Here is a 13,854-nt window from a genome sequence, read left to right on the forward strand (position 1 = left end):
GAAGAATCGTTTTGGAAATATTTTCTTCTTATTTCTCAATGATCCAAGTCTCAAAGAAAAATATGCTAGAAATATTATAAACCAATGTAAAAAATTCTCAATGGTTTACATTCTGAAGAATCATTTAGGAAATATCCTTCTTTTATTTCTCAATGATCCAGGACAATGATGCAGCGACAGTTGGCAAAATCGCAAATCCTTAGGGCACGCGGGAAGCTAGGATTTAAGAAACGAACCAATGTCAATGTCATCTAATGACAAAATCCACAACCACTTAGTTGCCAACCCAGTATGTTTAATGTGTTTCGTTTCTTAAATCCTAGTTTCCCGCGTGCCCTAAGGATTTGCGATTTTGCCAACAGTCGCCGCATCCTTGACACTAAATGTAAACCTAAGCTGTAGTTGATAGGTCTTTCGGAAGATTGTAGTTTGCAGTGTAGCAGTTTCTGCTCGCGTCTTGCTTCAGGATCGTACTTGCACTGCATCTTGTGTTGTGTCTCGCAAACTAATATATGATACTGTTTGTTGAAGTTAGCCATCGTGAAATTTAACTGGCTGTTCATACTCGATGGAAAATTCTCATGGAAACCGGAACATATTGTTTCGCATTCGCTTCGCTTATAAGTATCTCTTATCATCAAATCTCACTTTATCCTTGATCTTCCGTAAACTGTTTGTTTGTGAGAAAAACAATTATGATTTGTTACAACGATACGTTCTTATCCCAGCAATATTAATATTAATATTCTTTCATATATCGGCAACTAAGTGATTGCGGATTTTATCATTAGATGGTATTGACAAAATCCGCAATCACTTAATTGCCAACCCAGTATTATATCATTTGGTGTATGATTATTAGACAAACCACATAGATTGAAACGTAGAGAGAAATGATGTTACATGATGCGGCAATGAGTCATTTGTTTTTTTCGGTATTGAACATGAATAGTGTGCCAGGATAATGAAACTTGAAAGTATATACAATGCGCAACTGATCAGTTTTTGTTTTGTAAAACGATCGTACGTAATAAATCGTTGTTAATAAATTGTTTGTTATCAATACAACATTATACTATAGTAATAAAACAAAATAACAGTAATAACGAACACGATAAGATTTAAACGATATAAATATATGGACATTCTAATTTATGTGTACATTCTAATTTAAACAACGATGACGAGGTCAACAATAGGAAGTTGGCAGTCTAGTGAACATTGTTAATCAAATATTGCAAAGAATGTCACAATGTCTAGATACTATTTTATCGACCATTCCTGCTCGTATTTTGTGTTACGATGTTAGTGTGTACATTTAGTCACGTGTTGAATTTTACGAGCAATATGAAATAATATTATTGTTTATTGAAAAACAACTTTGCCCATCAAGATTTCTCGTTACGATGTTACGTTTGATTGTTAAAGTTGAATGTATATGAAACAGGAGAAATTCTACGATATAATATTCGACTGTATCAAATTACTTTCGACAATACATTGGTATGTATTAACAGCGATCGATAATTGGCATAAAAAAAATATTTCATTACTCGTTGAATTATTCGATCGTGAATTCCTCATTTGTTTTAATTGGTATTAAATTTCCTTCGAATTTTACAGCAAGGCTATCCCCAAAGTATCGTAACGACTATCGATATGAAATATGGTTTATCGCTTTCCACGTACAATCGGCTTCTCTTGCAGAACGTTTTATATTTACGACCTTTGTTTATGACGATAAATCGTACATGGATAGTCATGAATTTTTGACAGCTTTGATAAGATGATCGCGATAAAAGTGTATCTATCGTTTCAGAAATAAATACGGCAATGGCTGAGAAATATTTGCGAATACAATTATGCGTCTGCTTTCGATTTATTCCACTAATATTATAGCAACGAAGAACCGTCGTATTCACTTTTTATCATAACACTAGTGTATCAAGATTTTCACAAGTTTATTAATTGATCAGCACCAATAAGTAATTCCAAAATCAAACTTTAAAAAATTGCAAAAATAAAAGAAATTCACACCTTAGAAACGATCAAAATATTGTCAGAAATCTTTGATCGATTTGGTACAGGAGACCGTCGACAAACCTAACCTATTTGATTGGCAACTAAGTGATTGCGGGTTTTGCCATTAGGTGGTATTGGCAAAATCCGCAATCACTTAGTTGCCAACCTAATAAATCACAAATTATAAACTTGTAGAATTATTAGAAAAGATCCTTCGAAATTTCCAGTCGATTTGACTATCAGATTCCAATTTTTAAAGTACTAAGCAAATTCTCAGAAATCTACAATCACAATTCAACATGAAAAAAATTCTCGTAGATCCTTAGTGCATTCGTGATGAAGATCTGACAGAAATCTTGAATCGATTTGGTATCCAACATCTCTGCTCGATTTCGTTTAAAATTCTTCCGCGATCGTCATAAAAATCCGAGAACAGAGCAATCCTGTTCGCTGAAGCGGTGATGTGGAGGATCGATGGCTAGTGCACGTCGAGAGCAACTTATTGAAAACGGTTCGTCGCACCTGACGCCTCCGTCGTTTCTGGCCAGGTTTCATCCTGGCGACCGCTTACTCCGGAAACGTAGCTCGTGGGACACAGTGGCCTCGTGTTTCATGGGGAAACGGAACATATTGCCGGATCATCAATCCTGGCTGCACTGGGAATTTTATATCGTTCCACCGGGATGCTCTTACTTGACGTGTCCTGAGTAGTTTCTTATTTACTTCGTCCGCAATATTTCCTAAAATATTCTGTCTGGAAAATCGTCGTTGACTCTTGTTCGTTTAAAATCTTTGCAAAATGATTCTCCGGAATATCAATCATCGAGCATTTCTCTCGATGGTTTAGAATATTTCACAGTGAGACAGTGAGAAATGGGATGGAAATAATTCCAAGATGGCGCTCTAAAACGTAGATCATTGAGAATCTTCCTCGTTGGTTTGGAATATTTCTACCATATCATCCCTTGAGACAATTGCCAACCCAATAAGATTACAATAGCCACCAGCTTCTTTCTATTCTTCAACAATTATTTCCACTAAACTATTGCTCAAAAGTTTCGTATCAATACACAATATTGAAATATTTTAAAGATTTCTTTTCTAAAAGATTGTAACTTAAAAATCGTTCGATTGTTTCTTCATTTTAATTAAATTATCAAATACTTTGATAAATTTGAACACTTTACATTAATATTCGGTTAGTAACTAAGTGATTGCGAGTTTTGTCATTAGATGGCATTGACAAAATCCGCAATCACTTAGTTGCCAATACAATAATCCTCAGTATATTTTATGGCTTAAAGTGGTAGAACTTTTCAATGCTACTCGCATGCGTAAGGTTAATTCTTACGATTCCTGATATTTCACATATTTTTCTCTGTCGTTTTCTTGCAAACGAAAATCCTTTGAAAATAATAGGCGAGCGAAATATTTGAACAACGCTGTATATTCTTGGACTGTTAAAGGTCTGAGCAGATTGGAATGCAGTCGCTGGGTGCACACTGTATGTTGTCGGCAGACTGGTTGTAAGGAGAATAGTATTCCGATGTTAGGTAATGTGAAGTGATTGCAAACTGTATAGATCGATTGTTAAATTAAATTAAAATTTGTTGTTTATTTTTTAATTAATGTTAAATTAATTAATTTTGAATTATGATTGTTAGATTAATTAAAAGAGAATATATAAGACATTTGCGTGGATTAAGATACAATTGCTCTGCAATCAATTCCGAAATGTAATATTCTTGCGATCCACAACTGACCACATTTATCAAATTCAAATGCTCATACCGACGATCAAAAACTCGAAAATTTCATCCACATCGAGAACTATTATTGCTAATATCGCTTCCACTATCCAAAGTTGCTAAATGATATATTTACAAATCTAATTAAATATTGAGCTAGTTTTGGTTTATTTATTATTGGTTGGCAACTAATTGATTGCGGATTTTGTCAGTACTAACTAATGACAAAATCCGCAAACACTTAGTTGCCAATGCAATAGATACCTTCAATTCAAGATATTCATATTTGTGAGAAATGTTTGCAATTCCAGCGAAACATAGGATGTGTTTAAATTCAACCAGACGAAAATCCCTAAACAATAAATTTCTAAACTGAATAATTTGCCAGGCATACATTCGCGCTAAGAATAATGTGAAAATACTATCTTGGAAGTTCATGTTCCAAACGAAAATCCCTAGACAATAAACTCACGGAAATTTTGAAACAAACCGGAACTCTACTCAAGCTTCCAACTTCCACTTTGTACACCAAAATTCAAACTTTCCTTCTTGCGATTAAAATCCTTCGCAATGCTACTCGCACCAAGAGTCACTTTAAAGTATCTTGCTGCATCAGCCACGCGATGTAGGAAAATCCCTAAACGAGAAATTCCACGAATCTTTGGAAATAGTAAATGCAACGAACAGAACCACTATCCAAGCTGAGCGTCTCCTATCGCATTCTTAAAGAAAGTGTCGGTTTGCACTTTTGGCCCACGTTTTATTAGAAGTAGAATTCGAATCTAAATTCTTAAGGATGATTAAAATAAGATAAATGCCATCGACTAAACAATTTCCAATAACACAAATAACCAAGATTGTCTGAAAAATAGTGCGCAAACGCGACATGCATATTCCCCAGAAACGGAACGTTATGATTAAACTAGGGATATTCGTGCAAGTTCATAATTTTTCGAATATGATTAAAAAGAAAAGAAAAAGAAAAAAAAAGAATGAAATCTAGATAAAGAATTATTTCACTTATTAATATATTTTTAGGAAGTTTAAAAGTTGAAAATTGCACAGAACGCGGGAAATATGATAAAATATATAGAATGTCGAAAGTATAGTGCTATTTATAATACTCGATAGATAAAAGAATTTTCTACCGAGATTCTAATTTTTAATTTATCTACTCTGCAAGATATAAATTTACGTAAAAATGTATTTGTTAAATGTTACTAATAGAAGCTATACTTTCAATGTTTTACATATTTTTCTCTATTATATGCATTTTTCTATCTTCGAATTGCTCTACAAATGCATAATGTTTGACTATGAATATTGCGGTATATTGTAGGAAGAAGATATATCACATTCGCGTGTCAACGTGTTAATAGGGAAACTGCACCTCGAAAACGCGATTTTGCTTCGATTGTTCACCGTTTTACCGGTCACTGACGAACGCAACACACGGAACACGCGCAACATTCGCGTTCACGCGTCGATGACCAGGTGTGCCGTGGCTCGCGGAGCTTCTCTGACTGAGAAGTCTGCGAAGTTCCCTTCCCTGGCCAACGTGAATCGCCTGCTTCTTGGCCCCTTCTTCCATGCCTTTCTACTACACGCCTTCTCTCGCTCATTTTCCACCGTGCCTTTTCTTCGCGCTCTCTGACAGCTTGTATTTTAACTGTAGCGGTTCTCAAGGTCCTCACTCTTAGAAATCCATGAATTGTAACGGGCCGAAGGTCTTGGTCAGCCACTTATTGGTTTCGAAAAGAATCTTACGCCGAGTGTACAGGTTAAATATATTGGATTTTTGGTGCCCCTTTGCACAATGTTTTCACAATTAGAATTAATATTATAATAAAAATTTAAACAATTGGCACATTAATTAAAATACCATTTAAAATGACATATTTTGTAAGAATGAAATAAACGAATTATCAGTGTTGCGTGAAAAAATCCTTTATATATTTTCAAATATGTAATTAAATACTATAGATTTGTTAGCATGGGTGAAAGTTGAATTTCACACGGGAAATTCGTTTCTATATATTTAAAAATTAAGTTTATAAAGAATATAATTATAATATTATCATAAGAAATTGAATTGTTTCATATAGTAATAAAAATATAAGTTTTAATTTATATTTTAATAACTAAATTTATAAATAATATAATTATAATATTATCATAAGAAATTGAATTGTTTCATATAGTAATAAAAATATAAGTTTTAATTTATATTTTAATAACAATCACTTAATTGCCAACCAATACTTTGAGGATTAAGAATAATATGGCTATGTATCCTATCTTTGCTCTAACGTTTCACCTGAAGTAGAGAATTGAAATATTATACAAAATTATGCTTATAGGACTATTTATAGAATAGAACTATTTGAGTTAGAATTCTAAGTTAGAAATCTCTCTTAATAACTGTACAATAAAACTAACGGAGAAGGATATTTCTTTTAATATGAATCGTCGTAGGAATAGTTTCAACAAAAGTTAGAACATTTTGCGAATATTTGAAACGATTAAAACACAAATGTTCTCGATATATGCACGCTTGTTGCAAATTCAATCCGTTTACGTTTTTCGATTCTCGTTTCCTCGTAACCACATCAACGCGTTAAACCGCATTCGCCCGATTACCATACGTACCAAACTTAATTACGGCTAACAATTAATAACTGAAAACGCAAATACATTAATCATCAATAACGCGACTGCATATAATAACGAATGCCAACCGTTGCTGCCATTGTTATTACTTCTGCATTATGGCAATTAACTTGTAAAGCAATTAGGTAATTATTCGTAAATTGCTTTCGTTTTGTCTTTTTCCTCGAAATTTTCCCTCTCGCTCGACCACGATATTTCGCAATAAATGTTACGCATTTCAGAATTTCTAGCCGTGTGTTTGAAACCAGTTAACACGGTTCATTTTGCCCGGTCTCACTACTAACCTGTTCCATCCATTTAATATTTTGATTATACAAGTAGAAAGAAAATATTATAAAATACATTTTCGGTGTATTTTGCACAAAATACTGTCAACTAATAATAACAATGAATTTGTAGATTTGTAGAAACTGGGTATTCTAGAATTCTATTACACAGACAATTTTTACAAATTCTCTGTGACTGAAAGGTTTTTACTGCTTTGGTCGTATGTCTACTTTTAGCTGCTATCTACGTAAACACGCTTCGAAAACACATAGAATTCTAAATAAGATTTTACAAGTTATTTGCTATATACAAAATTATGGTATATTATATTATATTGTAGAATCTTTACTACAATTACTTTATTCACAATAAACGGATTAAACAGATGGTTAAACAGAAAACGATGGTTGTTTAACGTGAACTAATCACAATAACGTATTATAATTAAGACAATCAAATAGTTAATTTGCAACTCTAGTCACCACCGATCCAATGCTCCCTCTCACGCGGGCCACACTCTCAACAACACTAGCAACACCATCTCCCTGACTTCCCGACTCACACTCTCTGGCTTCTCAACTCACACTGACTGCTAATTCGTCTTTGTCCTTAGCAAGCCCTTGTTTTTGTCTTAGCCCCACCACGCTCGTGTTTCGCAACCGCTCGTGGCCAGGGTCACGTAGGCCTATTCCGTGAAACTATTCCATCGAAAGACCGACGATATATTGTTGGGCCAGTCGACGCTTCGGCTTTCTCGCGACATTGTTTATAGTTCGCCCGATATCTCTTAGGTCTTTCGCCCACGATACTGCAATATCATATTACGTTATACTGTCCGATCGATGGAAATTAATTTCGAATAGCGCAGCTATCATATCCAATTCAATACGACCACAAAGCGTTAATATTATTAGATAATTTCATAGATTAATTAATCGAACTAAATTAGTATTATAAGACATTTTCTACAAATGTCTATAGCAAGATGTTTGCCATATAATACAAATTAATTAATCGAATAATATTTTATGAATGTTTATCATCCATCGATACACAATAATAATATATATCCCAATATTTTATGTATTTTCTACTACCTTCTCTTCATGCTAATTCTTGTCATTTTCTAGCCATTATCGAGCACAATTGGTAACGAATAGAGGGCGTGGGTCACTGTAACGACAAATTGTGAGTATGGACGATAAATCACGTAATATTTGTACGCCATAGAATGCGTTAACCTGGTTAAAGAACCGGAGGACGATTATAAATATGGAACGATATTCGACGTATTTACGTTCATTTGAGAGATATAGTTTAGATGTGACGGCAACCAACGAGCGATTTCAGCGTGCAAGTTGTTCACGCTGGTGTAGCTGCGGCCAGGCTAGCGGTAAGCTAAGAAATAACAGCGGTAGAGTTTACGGCCGATGCCGGATTCGTGGTAAATCTTTGATGACTTTGCGGCAAACGCTGCCACGGCCAACCAATATTCCCGCTTCGTAATTCACGGCAGCGCGTAATATCTTCCATTATCGCGTTAATTAATCAGTCTTCAACGCGATACATAGAGCAGCCAACCATCTTTCCGTGCAAAAGAAATCTTTGTTTTGCAGATATAACGTACAATAAAACATCCTATAACACGGATGGAAAAACCTTGCAATATTTAAAAGCTTGCACAGATTGCAACTAAGTAATCGCGTATTTTAAATAAGAAAGAAAATTCAAAATTTTTGCTTAAAACTATAACATTATTCAATTAGGTATTGTCCGTTTCTGTCGATCACCTTTTGCCATCAGGCAGTGTCATAATTCCATGTTCATAAAACTCCTGATTTTTGTCAGCAAAAAACTGAATTAAATATGATTTTACATCATCAGCGTCATTAAAAATTTTACCATTTAAGGAGTGCTGCATGAAACGAAATAAATGGTAATCTGAAGACACAAGGTCAGGGCTATATGGCGGATGTGACAACACATCCTAACCTAGATCCAATAATTTTTGGTGAGTGAACAAAGATGTGTGGGGCTTTGCATTATCATGCTGGAAAACAACACTCTTACGATTTGTCAATTCTGGCCGCTTTTTTTGAACTGCATCGCTCAGTTTGGCGAGTCGTTGAACGTACACGTTTGAATTAATCGTTTGGTTTCTTGGTAAAAGTTCAAAGTACAGAATTCCTTCATAATCCCACCAAACTGACAGCATAATCTTTTTTTGGTGAATTGCAGCTTTTGGTGTCGTCTGGACTGGTTCATCTTGCATCATCCACGGTTTTTTCCGATTAACGTTGTTATAAACTGTACACTTTTGGTCGCCAGTAATCAGTCGTTTCAGAAATGGATCAATTCCGTTGCGTTTCAGAAGCGAATCGCAGATGCTAATGCGTTGCGTCAAATGAATTTCCTTAAGCTGATGAGGGAGCCATAAATCGAGTTTCTTGACATAGCCAAGCTGTTTTAATTTTTTTTTTTAATGCATGTACGCGATACATTGAGCTTCTCTGCAACCTCACTCGTTGTGCTATGACGATCTGAATCGATAATGGCCTTGATACGGGTCTCATCGACTTCGACTGGACGGCCAGATCGTTGATCATTTTTCAGTGAAAAATCAGCAGAACGAAATTTGGCAAACCAATTTTCACACTGCCTCTCTTTCAAGGCTTCATTCCCATATACTGCACATGACTTCTTGCGTGCTTGCGATGCGTTCTTATCTTTTTGAAAATAATACAATAAAATGTGTCTGAAATGCGCGTCTTGTTCCTCCAATTTCAAATTGGGATAAAAATGAAACTAAGTAACTAATCCATAGAATTTCTTTACTAAATTAAAGATGGAGGTCCAAACAAGAAGACAATATAGGTTAGGTGCTTTGAACACGTTGCAAAACAAAAGAATGTGCTAAGCATAATGAACAGCATATGGACTCAAAAAGCATACTTAAAAGAACAGACAATAGATCTTTTGTCTTTCCCTGGCAAGTCTGCTAGCATTTAAACGATTACAAAGAAAATGACTTTAATAAATAAATATAACTGTAGCCTCGTTGATAGCAAACTGTTTCTGCATAGACTCGAAAGAAAAAAATACCCAAGAACTCGTGTTTCATTTTAAGAAACATTTGAAAATTATTGAATAACTGGAAAAGGGAAACTAGCTCTAGCCTGAGTCACGAACAGCATATGAAATTTCCAAAAAAGATGAAAAAATACCAAGTCGTGTCCTTTCATGAAGTTTCCAACATTCTTACGATCATCTGCCCACTAAATCACGCACGGTATAGGTTGCAATGCAAAATACAAAAGAGCTGGCGTCTCCTACCACGTAGATGTATTCAAATATTCTCAACGAATCTTCTGTGATTTACGTCAGGGACCATAGATCCGGCAGATAGGTTGTTACGTAGGCAAAACGGCGACGAAAATTATTTTCGAAGCTGTTCCATATACGAGCGAGTCAGTGATTTAGCCTTCTGATACGTCGATCGCGTGACCTTCTTCTTGGTCGGTGTCGGATTCCCCTTAAAAATGGAAGCAACGAAAACGCATTTTCCACAGGGACGGGAGAGCGCGCACGTCTTGTCGAGGATGGCGCATCGGAAACGAAGATACGGTTTCCTTTTATTTCTGCTCCGCGGTCATATGTCACGATAGAAATATCCCTCGTCGAGGAACACGGGCTGAATCTACACGGTATACGTGCCGAGTATCGAGATCTCTTCCTTTGCACGGCGACGCGGTCTGCGAGTCTCTCTTTTATTGCGACAGCTTAGGTTTCGTTTAAGAAGAAATATGGGCTGCCGTGAATGGCTGAAACGAAACGATGTTACGCACACGTCCCTTCGGTAAATCGTACGTTTATATCCGACGATGCGTTGCACAGTCACCGCTGAACATTTTAAAACCGCGGTTAATTATATTAACACATTACGTACGGCGCTCTGCTCTCCAGAAGCATTTTAGTAAACAATAGAATGCGTATATGCACATTTTTAATTTGCATTTGGTATTATATTTTTTATTCAGTCCTCTTCTATGTTTAGTCGCATCGCTTAATTCAAGAACGTTGCTGCTATCATTGAATTCATTTTCGTCGTAAGTGTTATTTGGTGCATCAGATAAATTATTAAACAATAGTTCACAGTTGACTTTCATTTTCTTTACATTTATGTGTCATTTTGCTACTTTTATAGAGTTAGGGCCAGTTTCATAAAATAATTTTTGTTATAAATCGTCAGTAACAGAGTGAAAATGTAAATGACTTTTGAAAAGCTGTTTCCTTACAAATTAAAAGACAAACTTTGAAATAACAAAATGTATAACAATAAAACACATGATAAGGTACGATATACGATCGGCACAGATCTACCGATGTACTGGCTGTACTGGCTCATTGTTTTTACATGCTTGAAATGTCAACATTCAGTTGTTTTGCTAATTATTAGTCAGAAAAATGCGCAAGGCTTCATTACCCTGTTAACGTAACAAAAACATTTGTCTCTGGTTACTTAAGTCTTCGACTCAGTCGAAAAAACATGAAAACGAGACATCTCGTGACCCGCACGCAATGTGTTAATATGTATTGAGATATGTGTAATTTTAGTAGCGACACACATATATCAGTACGAGTGTGTGACAGTATGTGCGTGCGCAACGTCTCGTAAACAGACAAATGCGACTGTTCCGTTGGTAGTGTGGTAAAGAAAATGGCGAAACAAAGAAAGTGCTGAGACGCATGCAAATGTGTATCCACGAATATCTTGTAAATCACATATTAAATAAATTTGAAACTATTTGGACATTAATTCTAAGTGTAACGTAAATGTTGCTATACATTTATTTTGGCGATTAAGATTCACAATTCTCAACAATATGTAATATGTGTGACCAAATATGCTGTATGCAGAGTGATTTCTTAACTCTTTGAGCGCTATGAACGAATATATGCGTTCTCACATAACCACTCAATTTAGGCTAAAAGTGGCGTTAAAATGGCGTGATAAAAAAGGTGTACGGATGTTATCCACCTGACATTCTGATGATTTCGTTGAAACAAAAAAAAATTAATTATCAAACTGGCAAATCAAAACGAAAACCAAAGTGTGTAACATTTTCAATTTAAAAGATATAATTTCAAACTTTACTATTGTTCATGTTATTATTGCTTAATGAAATAAATGGTTATTAAGGCTTTTCAGGTTGTTACATAATTTATTTTAGCTACAATCAATATATTTTGCAGTGAAAATTCAGTCTGCTCAACTTGCGCTTTTTTCGTAAAAAATACGCAGCCCACGGTGTGCTTCTCTGTAAAGAGTGGGCAGTCCATGGCCCACGCTTAACGTCGGACAACGCAGCGCTGAAAAGGCTAAAAATTTGGGTGAGTACGTGGCTCTGTTTCACTTTCAATTATGTTATTAATAGAATTTACTTTCTGTGAAATCTTTTAGAATGTCGTATTTTACAGGCTACAGTAAATATTATATTTTTTCTTTCTTTCGTTCTAGTAGTTTTAATATCTTCGTGAAGATTATTTTGCGTTACACTGCACAATGTATCAGAGATTAGATTGCAAATCGCAAATATATTCTATTGGTATTTTATATACCAACGATCTTTTGTAAGCTAAAGCTATCGGAACAAATGAATAAACAACAAAAGTTCATTGATTCTTTCACCCCCTTTCGCCATTTATTATTTCCATGTGAAACTAGTCGAAAGATTTATACAACCCGACGACACATTCGTTCTATTCTGACATTTACTGATATTTCATGTACTAATAATGTTTTGTACGCCAAAGGTAGACGAACAAATGAATAAAAAAGAAAAATCAATCAGTCGTCGGCCTTTCATCCCTCTGGTCGTTTATTCAAAAATGAAACTCGATGAAAAATTCAAACTATCCATCGATACTCGTACATTCGCTACTCTGAGAACATATACTGTGCTTCTCTAATAAATCATCTGCATTTTCAAAACTACCTCGTCAAACACGCATCTCCACCTATCAGCCGAAATTTCCATATATACTCGTCGATCCATAATTCCCCAGACTATTCCATATTCGTCGCTCCGAGGCGTAGAAATAGAACGAGCCAGGGAACAAGCAGAAACGCTTCATCGAGGAGATTGAATTTTTATGTCGCTTCGCGAATATCTGTCGCCACGTTTCTCCGCTGAAGCTGCACCATTTTTTCCTCGTTGGCCGACGATGTTCGTCGATTATCTGCTAATGCACTCTACGATAGATTCAACGACCAGAAACTGGCATTCGTATCATCGACGTTTCATCCGAGTTTTCGACTAAACGCGTATCTTCTATGAAATCGTCCGACTGATTTTTTATTCACTAGCTTCGTCGCCCAAGTACTTTAGATGCGGCTGGCGGACCGCTGAGCAAAAATAGCGGAAACTTTTCCATTTTAGATGGACCGCCGATAAAGGAAAGAGAGCTACGTTTGTATAATGGGGCGTGTCTAGCCGACGATGGCTCGAGTACGAGACGCGTCTTCCTTCTCTGGATACCATCTTTGTCGTTCAAAATTATTCCATTATCTCCTCCATTCTGGTCTTTTTTTCTTTCTTCAAGTTTTTAAATTTACATATATACATAGTGGGGACATATTTTTGATTGACACAGTCCATCGAAGAAGGATAAAAATTTGTGAAATTACACGAAATTTTCAGAAGCGAAACGTTCATATCGAAATTCTAAATAACATGTTCTTTCGTACATGTCGATCCCACAGCGCCATTTTACCTAAATTCAACTTTCTAATGATGTACGCTAGATACTTAGGCGATTATACACAAATATTATCAACTTTAGAAGACAAAAAGAACTGCGATAAAGAAACAGATGATGGAAAAATATTGGGTTGGCAACTAACCTTAAAACTTCCATCTTTCTATTGACATCTGCTTGTCTAAGCAAATTACTTTAATGTACATTATTTGTGATTATTAGTACGTTTCCAAAAAGGATTTGCTTATTTGTTCGAAGCACAGAGGTGGCTATCTTCGTATACACAATATACAGACTGAGAAATAACGTTTTAAGAAACTACTGAAAACAATCCACGAGAGACAACAAGAGAAATGGGCTTTCAAATGAAGCTAACCCATTCTACCAT

The 13,854-nt window shown here is 35.5% G+C and overlaps 1 protein-coding gene and 1 long non-coding RNA gene across 9 annotated transcripts in view; one reads left to right on the top strand and one right to left on the bottom strand.

The window, feature by feature from the left end:
* Positions 1-13,854, bottom strand: part of LOC100647243 (tyrosine-protein kinase Btk29A) — a 328,457-nt gene that overhangs the window by 187,866 nt on the left and 126,737 nt on the right. Inside the window, exon 1 of one of the 8 annotated variants that reach the window (XM_048414090.1) lies at positions 5,161-5,308. The exons of 5 other annotated variants lie outside the window; for them this stretch is intronic. The gene's annotated coding sequence lies outside the window, so the exon portion shown is untranslated. Of the gene's footprint in view, positions 1-5,160; positions 5,309-13,854 lie in introns of those variants that run through there. 2 more of the 8 variants (XM_048414091.1, XM_048414092.1) reach the window with 2 other exon arrangements.
* LOC125386873 lies at positions 9,051-12,602 on the top strand. The gene is made up of 3 exons (XR_007227405.1): positions 9,051-11,818; positions 11,961-12,098; positions 12,186-12,602. It is a non-coding gene; the product is annotated as an uncharacterized LOC125386873 (long non-coding RNA).

The sequence above is a fragment of the Bombus terrestris genome, chromosome 18, assembly GCF_910591885.1.
Source record: "Bombus terrestris chromosome 18, iyBomTerr1.2, whole genome shotgun sequence".
In the NCBI taxonomy this organism is placed as follows: domain Eukaryota; kingdom Metazoa; phylum Arthropoda; class Insecta; order Hymenoptera; family Apidae; genus Bombus; species Bombus terrestris.